Consider the following 13,749-nt stretch of genomic DNA (forward strand, 5'->3'; position numbering starts at 1 on the left):
TTAAAATAGTGTGTTAGTTTCTGCTTTATAACAAAGTGAATCAGCTATAAATATACATATATCCCCATATTTCCTCCCTCTTGCGTCTCCCTCCCACCTTGCCTATCCCACCCCTCTATGTGGTCACAAAACACTGAGATGATCTCTCTGTGCTCTGCACTTGCTTTCCACTAGGTATCAATTTTGGTAGTATATATAAGTCCATGCCACTGTCTCACTTAGTCCCAGCTTACCCTTCCACCTCCCAGTGTCCTGAAGTACATTCTTTACATCTGCATCTTTATTCCTGTCCTGCCCCTAGGTTCTTCATAACCATTTTATTTTTTTCTTTAGATTCCATATGTATGTGTTAGAATACGGTATTTGTTTTTCTCTTTGTGACTTACTTCACTCTGTATGACAGACTCTGGGTCCATCAACCTCACTACAAATAACTGAATTTCGTTTCTTTTTCTGGCTGAGTAATATTCCATTGTATGTATGTGCCACATCTTCTTTACCCATTCATCTGTCGATGGACACTTAAGTTGCTTCCATGTCCTGGCTACTGTAAATAGAGCTGCAATGAACATTGTGGTATGTGACTCTTTTTGAATTATGGTTTTCTCAGGGTATATGCCCAGTAGTGGGATTGCTGGGTCATATGGTAGTTCTATTTTTAGGTTTTTTTTTTTTTTTTCCTGGTACACGGGCCTCTCACTGTTGTGGCCGCTCCCATTGCGGAGCACAGGCTCCAGATGCACAGGCTCAGCAGCCATGGCTCACGGGCCTAGCCGCTCCATGGCATGTGAGATCTTCCCAGACTGGGGCACAAACCCGTGTCCCCTGTATCGGCAGGCGGACTCTCAAACACTGCGCCACCAGGGAAGCCCTATTTTTATTTTTTTAAGGAGCCTCCATACTGTTCTCCATAATGGCTGTATCAATTTACATTCCCACCAACAGTGCAAGAGGGTTCCCTTTTCTCCACACTCTCTCCAGCATTTATTGTTTGCAGGTTTTTTGATGATGGCCATTCTGACTGGTGTGAGATGATACCTCAGTGTAGTTTTGATTTGCATTTCTCTAATGATTAGTGATGTTGAGCATTCTTTCATGTGTTTGTTGGCAATCTGTATATCTTCTTTGGAGAAATGTCTATTTAGGTCTTCTGCCGATATTTGGATTGAGTTGCTTGATTTTTTGATATTGAGCTGCATGAGCTGCTTGTAAATTTTGGAGATTAGTCCTTTGTCAGTTGCTTCATTTGCAAGTAATTTCTCCCATTGTGAGGGTTGTCTTTTCATCTTGTTTATGGTTTCCTTTGCTGTGCAAAACTTTTAAGTTTCACTCGGTCCCATTTGTTTATTTTTTGTTTTTATTTCCATTTCTCTAGGTGGTGGGTCAAAAAGGAACTTCATGTGATTTATGTTATAGAGTATTTTGCCTATGTTTTCCTCTAAGAGTTTGATAGTGTCTGGCCTTACCTTTAGGTCTTTAATCCATTTTGAGTTTATTTTTGTGTATGATGTTAGGGAGTGTCCTAATTTCATTCTTTTAAGCTGTCCAGTTTTCCCAGCACCACCCATTGAAGAGGATGTCTTTTCTCCATTGTATATTCTTTCCTCCTTTATCAAAGATAAGGTGACCAAATGTGCATGGGCGTATCTCTGAGCTTTCTATCCTGTTCCATTGATCTATGTTTCTGTTTTTGTGCCAGTACCATACTGTCTTCATTACTGTAGCTTTGTAGTATAGTCTGAAGTCTGGGAGCCTGATGCCTCCATCTCCGTTTTGCTTTGTCAAGATTGCTTTGGCTATTTGGCATCTTTTGTGTTTTCACACAAATTGTGAAGTTCTTTGTTCTAGTTTTGTGAAAAATGCCATTGGTAGTTTGATAGGGATTGCATTGAATCTGTAGATTGCTTTGGGTTGTATAGTCATTTTCACAATGTTGATTCTCCCAATCCAAGAACATGGTATACCTCTCCATCTGTTCGTATCATCTTTAATTTCTTTCTCAGTGTCTTATAGTTTTCTGCATACAGGTCTTATGTCTCCTTAGGTAGGTTTATTCCTAGGTATTTTATTCTTTTTGTTGCAGTGGTAAATGGGAGTGTTTCCTTAATTTCTCTTTCAGATTTTTCATCTTCAGTGTATAGGAATGCAAGAGATTTCTGTGCATTAATTTTCTATCCTGCCACTTTACCAAACTCATTGATTAGCTCTGGGAGTTTTCTGGTAGCATCTTTGGGATGCTCTATGTATAGTATCATGTCATCTGCAAACAGTGACAGCTTTACTTCTTCTTTTCCATTTTGGCTTCCTTTTATTTCTTTTTCTTATCTGATTGCTGTGACTAAAACTTCCAAAACTATGTTGAATAATCGTGGTGAGAGTGGGCACCCTTGTCTTGTTCCTGATCTTAGTGGAAATGGTTTCAGTTGTTGACCATTGAGAATGATGTGGGCTGTGGGTTGTCATATATGGCCTTTATTATGTTGAGGTAAGTGCTCTCTATGCCTACTTTCTGGAGGGTTTTAAAATAATATTATCATTTGCGTGTAGCCTATTCTAGTGTTTAACAGAGTAGTCTCTAGAGGCCGACTACCAGGTATAAATTTTGTCCCCATCTCTTTCTAATTGTGTGAACTTGAGTAAGTATTTGAGCATCTTAGAACCTTAGGTCCTTCATCTATAAAATGGTAATAAAAGTGTTTACCTTAAATGAAAAACTGAGTTAAACTATTTATATAGAATAAAATGGTGATAAATATTATAATTACTCAATGAATGTTATGTCTAATAAAAATTGTTTTAATTTCATATAAATAGAAAAATTCTGTTAAGGTTACATGAGGTTGAAAATATTTGAATCTGAAATTGTTTATAATGTAAAGATAAAATTCTCTAATTAAAAAAGCAATAAAGCAGTAACATGCAGATTAGTTAGTATTCTGTGGCCAGTATGTCAGTAAGAACATAAGGCTGCACCTAAAAGAGCCATATTGCTGTCCAATTCAATAAGTGTTAGAGTAGCTGAGAGTAAGTTGAATTTGCATTCTGCTATGACTAGGGACTGTTTTATGGAGGCAAGTTCAAGGGCATTTCTTGGATGATATATCCTGTGCCCTATGACAGTTTGCAATAAGATTGAGAGCACAGATGTTTAAATGCTGAGATATGGTCCATGCAAAGCATGAACATATAAGGGGTTGTTCAAACAGTGATGTGTAGAGTTGTGGCCACTTGTGATGGCAGACTTGTCTGTGTTTGCCAGTTCTAGTTGGTGTTGATCTTGGCCAGACTACCAGGGAATTTGGTGATCAAGGTCAGGGAATCTGGAGTCAGAGTATAAGGAGAGAAAATGACTTCTAGGAATATTAATACGACGGTAGCTTGTGTTAAGAGCAACAAGAAGGAGAGATTGGACTGCAGAAGATCTAGGAGTCTAGGAACTAAAAAGGGGAGGAATGGTATGGAAAGAGTAAGAGAGCTGTGAGATCTTGTTAACAACAACAAAGCAACTGATATAATTTATTACCTGAATACATATAAATGTATGGGAAAAGGAGTAGTCAAAATGTTGTCTGGGAAATTGGTGGAAATTCTGAAAATCAGGAGAGTAAGAAAAGAGAACAATTGGAATGTTAAGTTTAATTTTAGATTAGTCTGAAATGAGAGTAGGACATGGAGATGAAAGTAGCTATGCAGCAGATGGAAATGCTGATATAAGGTTATAAGTTCTATCTAGGTTCTAGATAGACTGGTATGTGAGTCATCACATAGAAATAATATTCAAGATCTCAGAGGTAGAAGAAAAGAGGATCATTTAAAAAAAAAAAAGAGGAGGGCTTCCCTGGTGGCGCAGTGGTTGAGAGTCCGCCTGCCGATGCAGGGGACACGGGTCCGTGCCCCGGTCCGGGAAGATCCCACATGCTGCGGAGCGGCTGGGCCCGTGAGCCCATGAGCCTGCGCGTCCGGAGCCTGTGCTCCACGGCGGGAGAGACCACAGAAATGAGAGGCCCGCGTACTGCTAAAAAAAAAAAAAAAAAGATGGAAAAGTATTTGGGGCTTCACTGGTGGGGCAGTGGTTGGGAGTCCGCCTGCTGATGCAGGGGACACGGGTTCGTGCCCCGGACCAGGAGGATCCCACGTGCCACGGAGCGGCTGGGCCCGTGGGCCATGGCCACTGGGCCTGCACGTCCAGAGCCTGTGCTCCACAAGGGGAAGGGCCACGGCAGTGGGAGGCCCGAGTACCACAAAAAAAAAAAAAAAAAAGAGGAAACTTAAAAGCAGAAGATTAAACTGAAAGGGCCAGGTTTAGAGAAAGAAGTGGTGAAAGAGAATCCAATAGAGATGGTGAGAGTGGGCTGATGAGTCATTAGGGGGATGAGGAGACAAAATTGTGGGAATGTGCCAAGTGTAGAAGAGAGGAGAATTTTTTTTTAAGGAGAAAGTAAGGAAGAGAGCAGTGTGTGATGAAGAATCTCAAATACTGCAGAGAAGTCAGCTAAAACTCAGAGGCCATCAAGGTTAGCCATTGTGAGGTCATTATTATTGTAAATATAAAGTAATTGGTGAACACAAAATATAGAGAGTGAAAGGAGTGTGTAAAAATGTTTAAACACAAGAGAGAAATGAGTGCACTCAGTAAATGTAGAAGGTAGTGGGCAAAGAAAACAAACTATAAAAGTGCATGGAAGGAAGGGATAGTAGGTTCAGATGAATAATTTTTTTGGTTCAGAAGCAAGCAGCTAGAAAGGGAAATCATGTTTACTGTTGCAATTATGATCAGCATAAGAAGAGGAAAAATTACATTCCCAGTATTTTTAATGATAGGTGTATGTGAGGAATTGAGAGTAGCTACACTTTGAAGTAGCTAATGTGGAAGTGTTACTGGGGGTTAAAATACATTAATAAAAATACTTCCTAAAAATTAGTCAAAATACTGTTGACTACAACAGACAATTTAATTTTCAATTTCTATGGCTTGCCCCAGCAATCCCATTAACTAATTCATATGTAATTAGGCAAAATGATGTTTTAAACTTTACTGTAGTAACAGTTATCCTGTTACATGTATGTTATGTTATATAAATATTTGTAATATTTTCAATTCTTTGAGTCTAATTTCACAAGTGACTTCTTGCAAACTTTAGCATGTTTTATATTTCTGTAGTGTAAATAGGAATTATTTTTGAGAAACTAATATATTGTAGGTATATTTGCTTTCAGTAACTTTTTAGTCTTAATTCACATAATATGTTTTCAATAACAAAAGGAAAGAATTTGTTGATCTCATGTATATACACAGATGTATGTTTATACAGATGGAATATCTGATAAATTGATAATAGCTTTGTTTATCTTTATGGTACCTTAGCATATTTCTTGATTATGTCCTCAAAATATGAATAAAGAATAACAAGTAAAAGGAGTCTATGATAGTCTTTTTCACAATAACTGAAAACATTATTTTTAAGAGTCTTAGTGTATGCTTTACATTTGGAACAAGATACATTTGGTTTGGAATTGGCCAGATATAAAATATTTGGTTGATATCCAGAGGAACATCACTGTATCTTAGTCTGTTCATTTTGCTGTAACAGAGTACCACAGACTGAGTAGCTTATAAACAACAGGCTTAATGCTCACAGTTCTAGAGGCTGAAAGTTCAAGATCATGGATCTGGCATGGTTAGATGAAGGCCCTTCTTTGGGTCACAGACTTCTCATTGTATCCTCATATGGCAGAAGGGACTAGGGAGCTCTCTTGAGCCTTTTATAAGGGAATAGTCACACTCAAGTAGGCTCCACCCTCATGAGTTAAGTACCTCCCAAAGGCCACACTTAGTAGTACCATCACCACTGGGGGTTAGGACTTCAACATACGAGTTTTGGGAAGATGCTTTCAGACCAGCACTGTCATAGATTGTTTTGTTTTCTAATTGGGTATGATAAATGAATATTGGTAAATTAGGTAAATAAGATTTGCTCAGATACAAATTTAATTAAAAAATATTTGTACCAACTGAAGTTTGTTGGCCTTTCCCTAGATAATTTTGTAGGACCAAATACCTTTTCAGATTATTTATATAAAAATAAATATTATATGTAAATGATTAAGATATTTGTATATTCAAAGAGAAACGTCATTTACCCCTTATTTATAGCCATTAATAAGTTTCAGAAGTCCCTATTTAGATTATTTTTAAATGATATTCATTAGCACTTATCCATTTATCAGACTTTTTCCATTATTCATCTGCTGCTACTTACTAATGTCTCTTTTCTTCAGTATGCCCCTTAATATCAACAGCTATAACGATTGATAACATGGCTTAGAAAATTACTCATCCTCTCTGATGTAGTGTCAATAAAGAGGGGATGCTAACATGACTATATAAGGTTCCTGTGTAAGGATTACATTAATATTGTTGGTGAATCTATGGTTAACAACTGATTAGCATGAACTAGCTAACCAGCGAAATTCCATCTGACTATAATTGGAAGAGATAATTAATAATATAAGATAGGAAGTAGTATTAATCTAATTTTTATATAACCGGGAGGCTTTTTTCTTGTTGAGCACAAGCTGGAGGTTGTGCTAGAGACCACCTAAAGAACCAGGGACCATAACACACTAAATGCTACTTTGCAATTGTGAAAATCAGTATAGAATAGTAACTCTGAATGTATATCACACAGAAGCACCATTGTCAAAGTAATGGGGATCTGTAGCTGTTGCTTTGAGTCTTTGTTGGAGAAACTGGGACTAACTCAAGATCTGTACAAATGGGAAGATCAGAAACACAAACTGTAAACATTAAATAATTAAAAAGACAACTCTGTACTTAAAATTTACATGTTGATATGCATATGCTATGACTTAGCAACCCAAAAGAAATGTGTACACGTTTTCAAAATAAAAATGTACTAGGACTTTTGTGTCAGCAGTATTCATAATAGCCACATGTTGGAAACCACTCAAATTCCCAGCAAAAGTAGGATAAATACATTAATTGTAGCATATTCATGCAGTGTAATACCACAGAGCAATAAGAATGGGCTACAACCATAAGCAGCAATATGAATGACTCTCACAAGTAGAATGTTGAGTAAAAGAAGCCAGACACAAAAAGCACACCCTATATAATTTAATTTATATAAAGTAGAAAAGTAGGAGGCCTTTCCTGACTGGAAGTGGCAAAAGGGGAGCTTCTGGGTCACTGGTAATATTTCATTTCTTGATTTAACTTTTGGCTACCTAAGTATGTTCAGTTTGTGGAAATCACTGAGCTGTACACTTACATGTTCACTTTTCTGTAAATATATTACACATCAATAAAATTTTTTAATCAATTTTTGTTACAAAAAGAATGAGGATTTTCAGTAATTCATAGTAAAAATCTCACATCTAAGGGAGTTTCCATTTGATGGAGACCATTGTAAGATATAGACTATGTAATATTCAGAGAGGAATTAGAATCAACAGACTCAGGAGGAATAACGAAGACAGAAAATTCACATATGACCAGCATGAAGACTTTTCTTAGCTACACATCTGTGGAATGGGTACTTCACACTGTAGACTGGAGTGATTGAAGACATTCGCTACATGGTGTGATTTTAGTTGGTTGCATCTAAAGTTGTTTTACCCATTAAGCAAATTGTTTAGAGTTCTCATCCCATGGTTTAGTTTATGTGTTTTTAATTATCCCTGCTTTCTTTATAGAATGTTGCATTAAATAACTCTTTCATGTAGTATTAAATAATTGCTAATTACTTTTGTGCCTAGAATTGTATGATATGATCAATAGCAACCATTTCAGAAAGCATGCTAATAAACAACAGATCAAAGCTTAATGAAATTAAATCTTGCCTGACAGCACTCCGTCTTGCAATAATGCCGGGCAACATAATAGAAACTTAGGTTCTGGAGTAACCAGACCATAGATTAGAGGAGATGTCCAAACATATACTTAAACAGGTAGCTAAGTGGTGAATTTGCAAAAAATATATGTATGTATATGTGTGTATATATATATTCCTAATTTGTGCTTGTTAGAATTATTGATCTCAAAATACTCTTAAAGAACATGTAATGAAAGGGTAAGTCATTGCATATAAAAGTGTTGAGTTGCATATCTGTAGTTGGTTTTCAGTTGATTACATAGAGAACCAAAGTTTTCATAAGTCAAAGAACAGAAACTCCTCCCTTTTGAAAATGCTTAGAAATATCTTTCTACCATTAGCAAGTCTCTCTATATACTGTATTTTATACCACTTAGATATATTTTTAAGATAACTTAAAATTTAAGGAAGTATATTTATCTAAAGAAATGAATAGAGGTATGCTAGTTCAATTTAACTAGGATCAATAAATATTCATGATGAAGGCATTTGAAATAGTGAAGTTGCCATATTGATATATACACTTCAGCAGGGAATTTGGACTCTTTTCAAAGATCTAAAAAACATAAAAATTGACAAAGATGGATCACATTATATATTTTTTTCTGCTATTATTTCCACCATTTCTTACTTGTTATAGTTTTAGTAACAAGATGAGACATTTTTGTATACAGCCAAAAAGATTCTGAAAGCTCTGAGTAAATTATTATGGTTACTTTAACATTTTCTCATTGAATTTGTCAGTTTAGAGATACTGTCTTAAGACCAACATTGTTGAAAGATGACTATACTGTAAAGGAATTATAAAAGAAAAGCAAAAAATACAACCTTATATGACATATATTCCAATTTCTGAAAAATACTGATATATTTCACATAAAAACAGTTTGTTAAGACTATACACAAAATCAGCAATAATAGTTTTAGTTGAGAGTAATGAGAGAAACATGAAGCTGAGACTAAGAAGAAACAAATATGTGACATTCAGATAATATTTCAAGGAGGAGAATGTGATCAACTGAGTTTAGGTCATTTGTTGAAGATAAGTCCAGTCATGTGAGGACTTGGAAGTGACACTGGATTTACAGTATAGTTATCATTGGTGACATTGATAAAAGAAGTTTCGATGGATTTGGAGAAATTAAAGCAGACCAGAAAGATGGGTTCAAGAAAACCATGGCAAAAGAAACAGGTGTGAATGGAGGGAAAATTTTTAAGAAATGTCATTAAGACATGAGAGATGTGGGAAGTAATTAAAGAGGAATACAAGGATGATTGAGACTTCTTTTAGAAAGTGGGGAAATATATAGATATATATGACATATATATCATATTTTCATATATAATGGCCTTGCATATTTGGTTATAGGCTAATTATCTTATCTGCTTAGCAGGAGAAATGCTAAAACAATTTCTTTGAATAGGCGAGAGGGAATAGGATCCAAGATGTAACTTAAGATAGGTATAGGCGGTCTATGGATGATGATGAAATCCATGAGACTGGATAACTTTATCCAGTAAGTGACTATAAATGGTAAATAATTCCAAGGACAGGTTCCTGAACACACTAATGGGAGCATGTTGAAATTCTCTTCTGATGTAAAATTTTTAGTTATTAATGAAGTCTGAAGACATAATATGTGTGAAAATGCCTTGCCTGTGGGATGTCCAAAATAAAGTGGGCGCTTCCTTTGTTTCTTTCCTCCCTTCTATTTCTATATTCATTTCACCTTATGAACCCTGTTGTCCTAAGTAATGACCTTCAGCACACATCTCTTACTTCTTCATAAGCCTTGAAAGCTGTACATTATTTTTTGTTAAATTCTTAATTGCTTCAAAAGTAGAAGTTTTGTACAGATTGATGTTGATATCATTTATTCCAATATGTGTCATTTTATCCTGTCTTGAGTTGCATAGTCTTGTTGGTCACATTGTTTTTCAAGATGTTCTATTTCCTAAAAATATTCATGAGAACATTAGAGAGGACTATTAATGCCAAATTATATTAATAATAAAAATTTAAAAATCAGTAAGTGATAAAATTTTAAAGTTTTAATAGCTTACCATCAACCAGATGAAATGTTGCATCAACTGAAATCTTCTCTTTCCAAATTTCCAAATGATGTAAGGGAAAGGCCTTTGTGATTGAGGGCTTAAAATTTTATACAGTGCTTACATTTCTCTTATGAAATGAAATCTCAGAATCCTAAAGAATATGAATTTTAAGAGTATGTGGAACAAAACCCTCCTCCCTCTCTCTGCTTTCAGAACAGTGTAACTCCTTGTAGAAAGAAAATACTTAAATACTTTAGGTTGTCGAGATCAACCAAATGCTGTTGATATTTATTCCATTAACTATCTTTAAAAGCTTCCATGAGAATTTTTGAATTTGATTTTCAGTAGGAGCCAAATTTGTATGTCTTTAAAACTATTTTCCTGCTCAGTATGCACTGTCATACTTACTGCTGAATTTATAAGCACTGTGGTGCAACAAATGAAAGTGGAAGGAAAGAAACTTTTATCTCAGATCTTCCTCATATTTATTTTTGAGCATCTTCCAAGCATAAGTACCCATGGATATGGAAGTAGTAGTAGTTTATTTTTTATAAGAAATATGGTGAATTTCTCTATTCAAAGGTATTCAAAGCTGGGCTGCACCTAACTACTGGTATGGATTATATAACATGTTTATAATAATAAATTGGAAGACTCAAAGCATTGCTAGTCACTAAAATCCAAATTGGATCAGGATGAACACATGCATTCCTCACTTTAAAAAAAAAAGTCCTAGTATAGTATAGATATTTGTATTGACTCTCCTTGATTTCTAACCAATAATTGTTCCCCTTCCATTTCTCTCACTCTTTTAAGAAAGTAAGCTGTAAAGTGTAGGGACAAACATTACTAATGAGAAAGAAAATTATAAGCCTATATGGTAGACCATTCATTGACTTGAAAATATATTGAATTAGTGTTCATATTTGAATTTTTACAACTATGTTCACCATGTGAAGTAGTCAAATAAAATATTACTTTTGTGTAGTAGAAACAAGATGGTTGGGCTTCCCTGGTGGCGCAGTGGTTGAGAGTCCACCTGCCGATGCAGGGGACACGGGTTCGTGCCCCGGTCTGGGAGGATCCCACATGCCGCGGAGCGGCTGGGCCCATGAGCCATGTCCGCTGGGCCTGTGCGTCCGGAGCCTGTGCTCCGCAATGGGAGAGGCCACAGCAGTGAGAGGCCCGTGTAAAAGTAATAATAATAAAATAAAAATAAATAAAGATGGTAAACCTTAGTTTAAAAAAAAAAGAATACAAAAAAAAAAAAGAAACAAGATGGTTAATACTTTTGATATGATAATATTAAACTAGCTCAAATATTAGCCAAGCCTTTCAATTTACATATCAGAAATTAATGAAAAGATTGTATCTGTTGTAATGCAGCCTTATTCTCAGTAGAATGTAAGATCATTGAAGGCATGGGCCTATGTGTTTCTCAACAACATTTCATAGAGAGTCAGCATCTCATAGTGGTGAAGAACCTTGCCAAAGGAATCATACAATCTTACTTGGAATAAATTGCTTAACTCTTCTGTTTCTCAATTTCCTCATTTGTAAAAAGGGAACATCTACATACTATATCCTATATCTACATCATAGGGTTGTTGTGAAGATTAAAATGACTCATATCAACCTTAAAAGACAGTGACAGTTCCATAGTATATATTCAACCAATGCTATTTTTTGTCATTATTCACAAACAAAAATTCAGCAAACTCTAGGTATTGAATGCCTACTATGTATGAGAGGCTTGGGCTATACTTTACATCAGTGCTGTACTTTCACTATTAAATGTTAACATTTATATTAATATTAAATAAATGCTGTAACAAACTAGCACATAGAATAAGTTTAGTCTTTAGTTCTTAAAATTCAAGTCTTTTAGCACTAGTTAGAGGATTTTGCTATTTTACCTTTGTAATTTCAACCACACCTTGTGTTTTGCATAATAAATTGCGGCTATCATTGCCTTCTCTCTAGGATGAATGTGAAAGTTGGATCACACTTTTGACACTTGACTATGGAGTTGCCTGCTAGTCACCTTTCAACCTTGCCAGCAAATCCAATCAACTTAAGAGCATTTTAATGTACCTATGTAATTCCTCAGAATTTAAGATTAGGGGAGAAAAGCAGGTCTTGTGACCTTCAGAAGCAGTATTCAGTGGTTACTCTGGAAATGATAGAATTAGTTTAATTTTAGCTGCAATTTGATTGAAATGTTTTCCAGCTTAAAATCAGATATTTGACCAGCGCCTACAATGTGAGGGAGGTTATATGCAGTGTATTTCTAATGCAATAGAAATGCACTCGAGTCAAATAAAATCATTTTGTCATCAGTAATCAGGAAGAGGTTGCCCTAGATGTTTTAGATTCCAATTTTTAATTGAACAAGAAAGCTTAAGTGTAGAGTAGTGTAGAGTATACACGACTCAGCTCTTTTTATGTAGGTAAAAAGTGCACTATTTTACTTCACTCTGACCTTGAGTCAAAACTTTGTGAAGAATATGATTCTGAGTGGATTGAGGGTGAAATGAGATGAGAAAAAGGGAAGAGCTGCTTTTAACATGACCAGATGGTAGTTTTTACTAGTTGGCAGTGTATTAAAACACATTTTCTGAAAGGAAACTATACATTGTAGACTGGCATCACTAAATGTGTAAAAGCATCCCAAAAATAGATTAAAATATTCTTTAGCTTTGAAGTAAAGTTTTGATAAACTTGTATGAATGTATGGTTATCTGTAGGGTAAAGATAGCAATGAAGACTAACTGTACAATCAAAGGTCCTAGAGGAATTAGCACTGAATTGACAATATCTAATCTCCGATGTTATATCTTACAAAATATGAATCATGTTCTTTGTGCTGGTTCCAGGATAAACCAGGTATAACACTTCAGTATTAACTGCTTTCTTGCCCTTCTGAAACCATGATCAGTCTCACTAATGCACACCCTAGATTTCCCAATTAAATTTTTGAAATCAACTAAATTTTAATCATCACAGGGGTAGTCATCTTGGAGTCTGCTAAATTATTCATTAAATAGCGTATTGTTGTTCTTTATGCATACTGAGAAAGTTGCAATGACATAACCTGAAAACCATTAAAACTCACTTGCCAAAAGTCCAGAAAACACAAATATTTAATTACTTATGAACAGTTACTCTATAATCAGTTTCATGTGTCTTACTTTTGGTATGACTACTCTGATTATGCCAAAATAATTAGGCAGACACAGTGACTCTGCCTAATCCTTTGATTGTTGACATGATAAACTCTTTAAAACATGTTGGTAATTTTTAAACCTTTCTAGTAGTGGACTATATAAATATTTTATCTGGAAATGACTGAAACACTAAGTTAACACACCATTGCGAGTTAAAATTAGAGCAGTCTCACATTTTGGTAAAGGCTACTGTAAAAATTTTATAATATTGAATAGATACAATGTATTCTTATAAGGTGTATGGATCAAATCAGAGCAGATTGCATTGTTGAGCAGCCATATATGCACTGTTTGGAAGCTCATTGCTTGAAAGGAGTTTTAAACCAATTATTGAGTTGATTTCTCTTTCACTCTAGTTTTTGTAATAATCGGTATGATAAAAGTGAAATGCCCATCATGGTGATTTCTTTCTTTTTCATTAATTGTAAGAAACCCAATGTGATATTTCTTCTTTACTTGAATTTTTAAAAGCATGATTGGAAAAATGACTATAACACAGATTAGAATCTCAAGATACATTACATAATATAGAGAGAGCTGAGAGCATTTCAGTACTCAGTACTGTAAAAGAA

Source organism: Mesoplodon densirostris, chromosome 5 (assembly GCF_025265405.1).
Source record: "Mesoplodon densirostris isolate mMesDen1 chromosome 5, mMesDen1 primary haplotype, whole genome shotgun sequence".
NCBI lineage: Eukaryota > Metazoa > Chordata > Mammalia > Artiodactyla > Ziphiidae > Mesoplodon > Mesoplodon densirostris.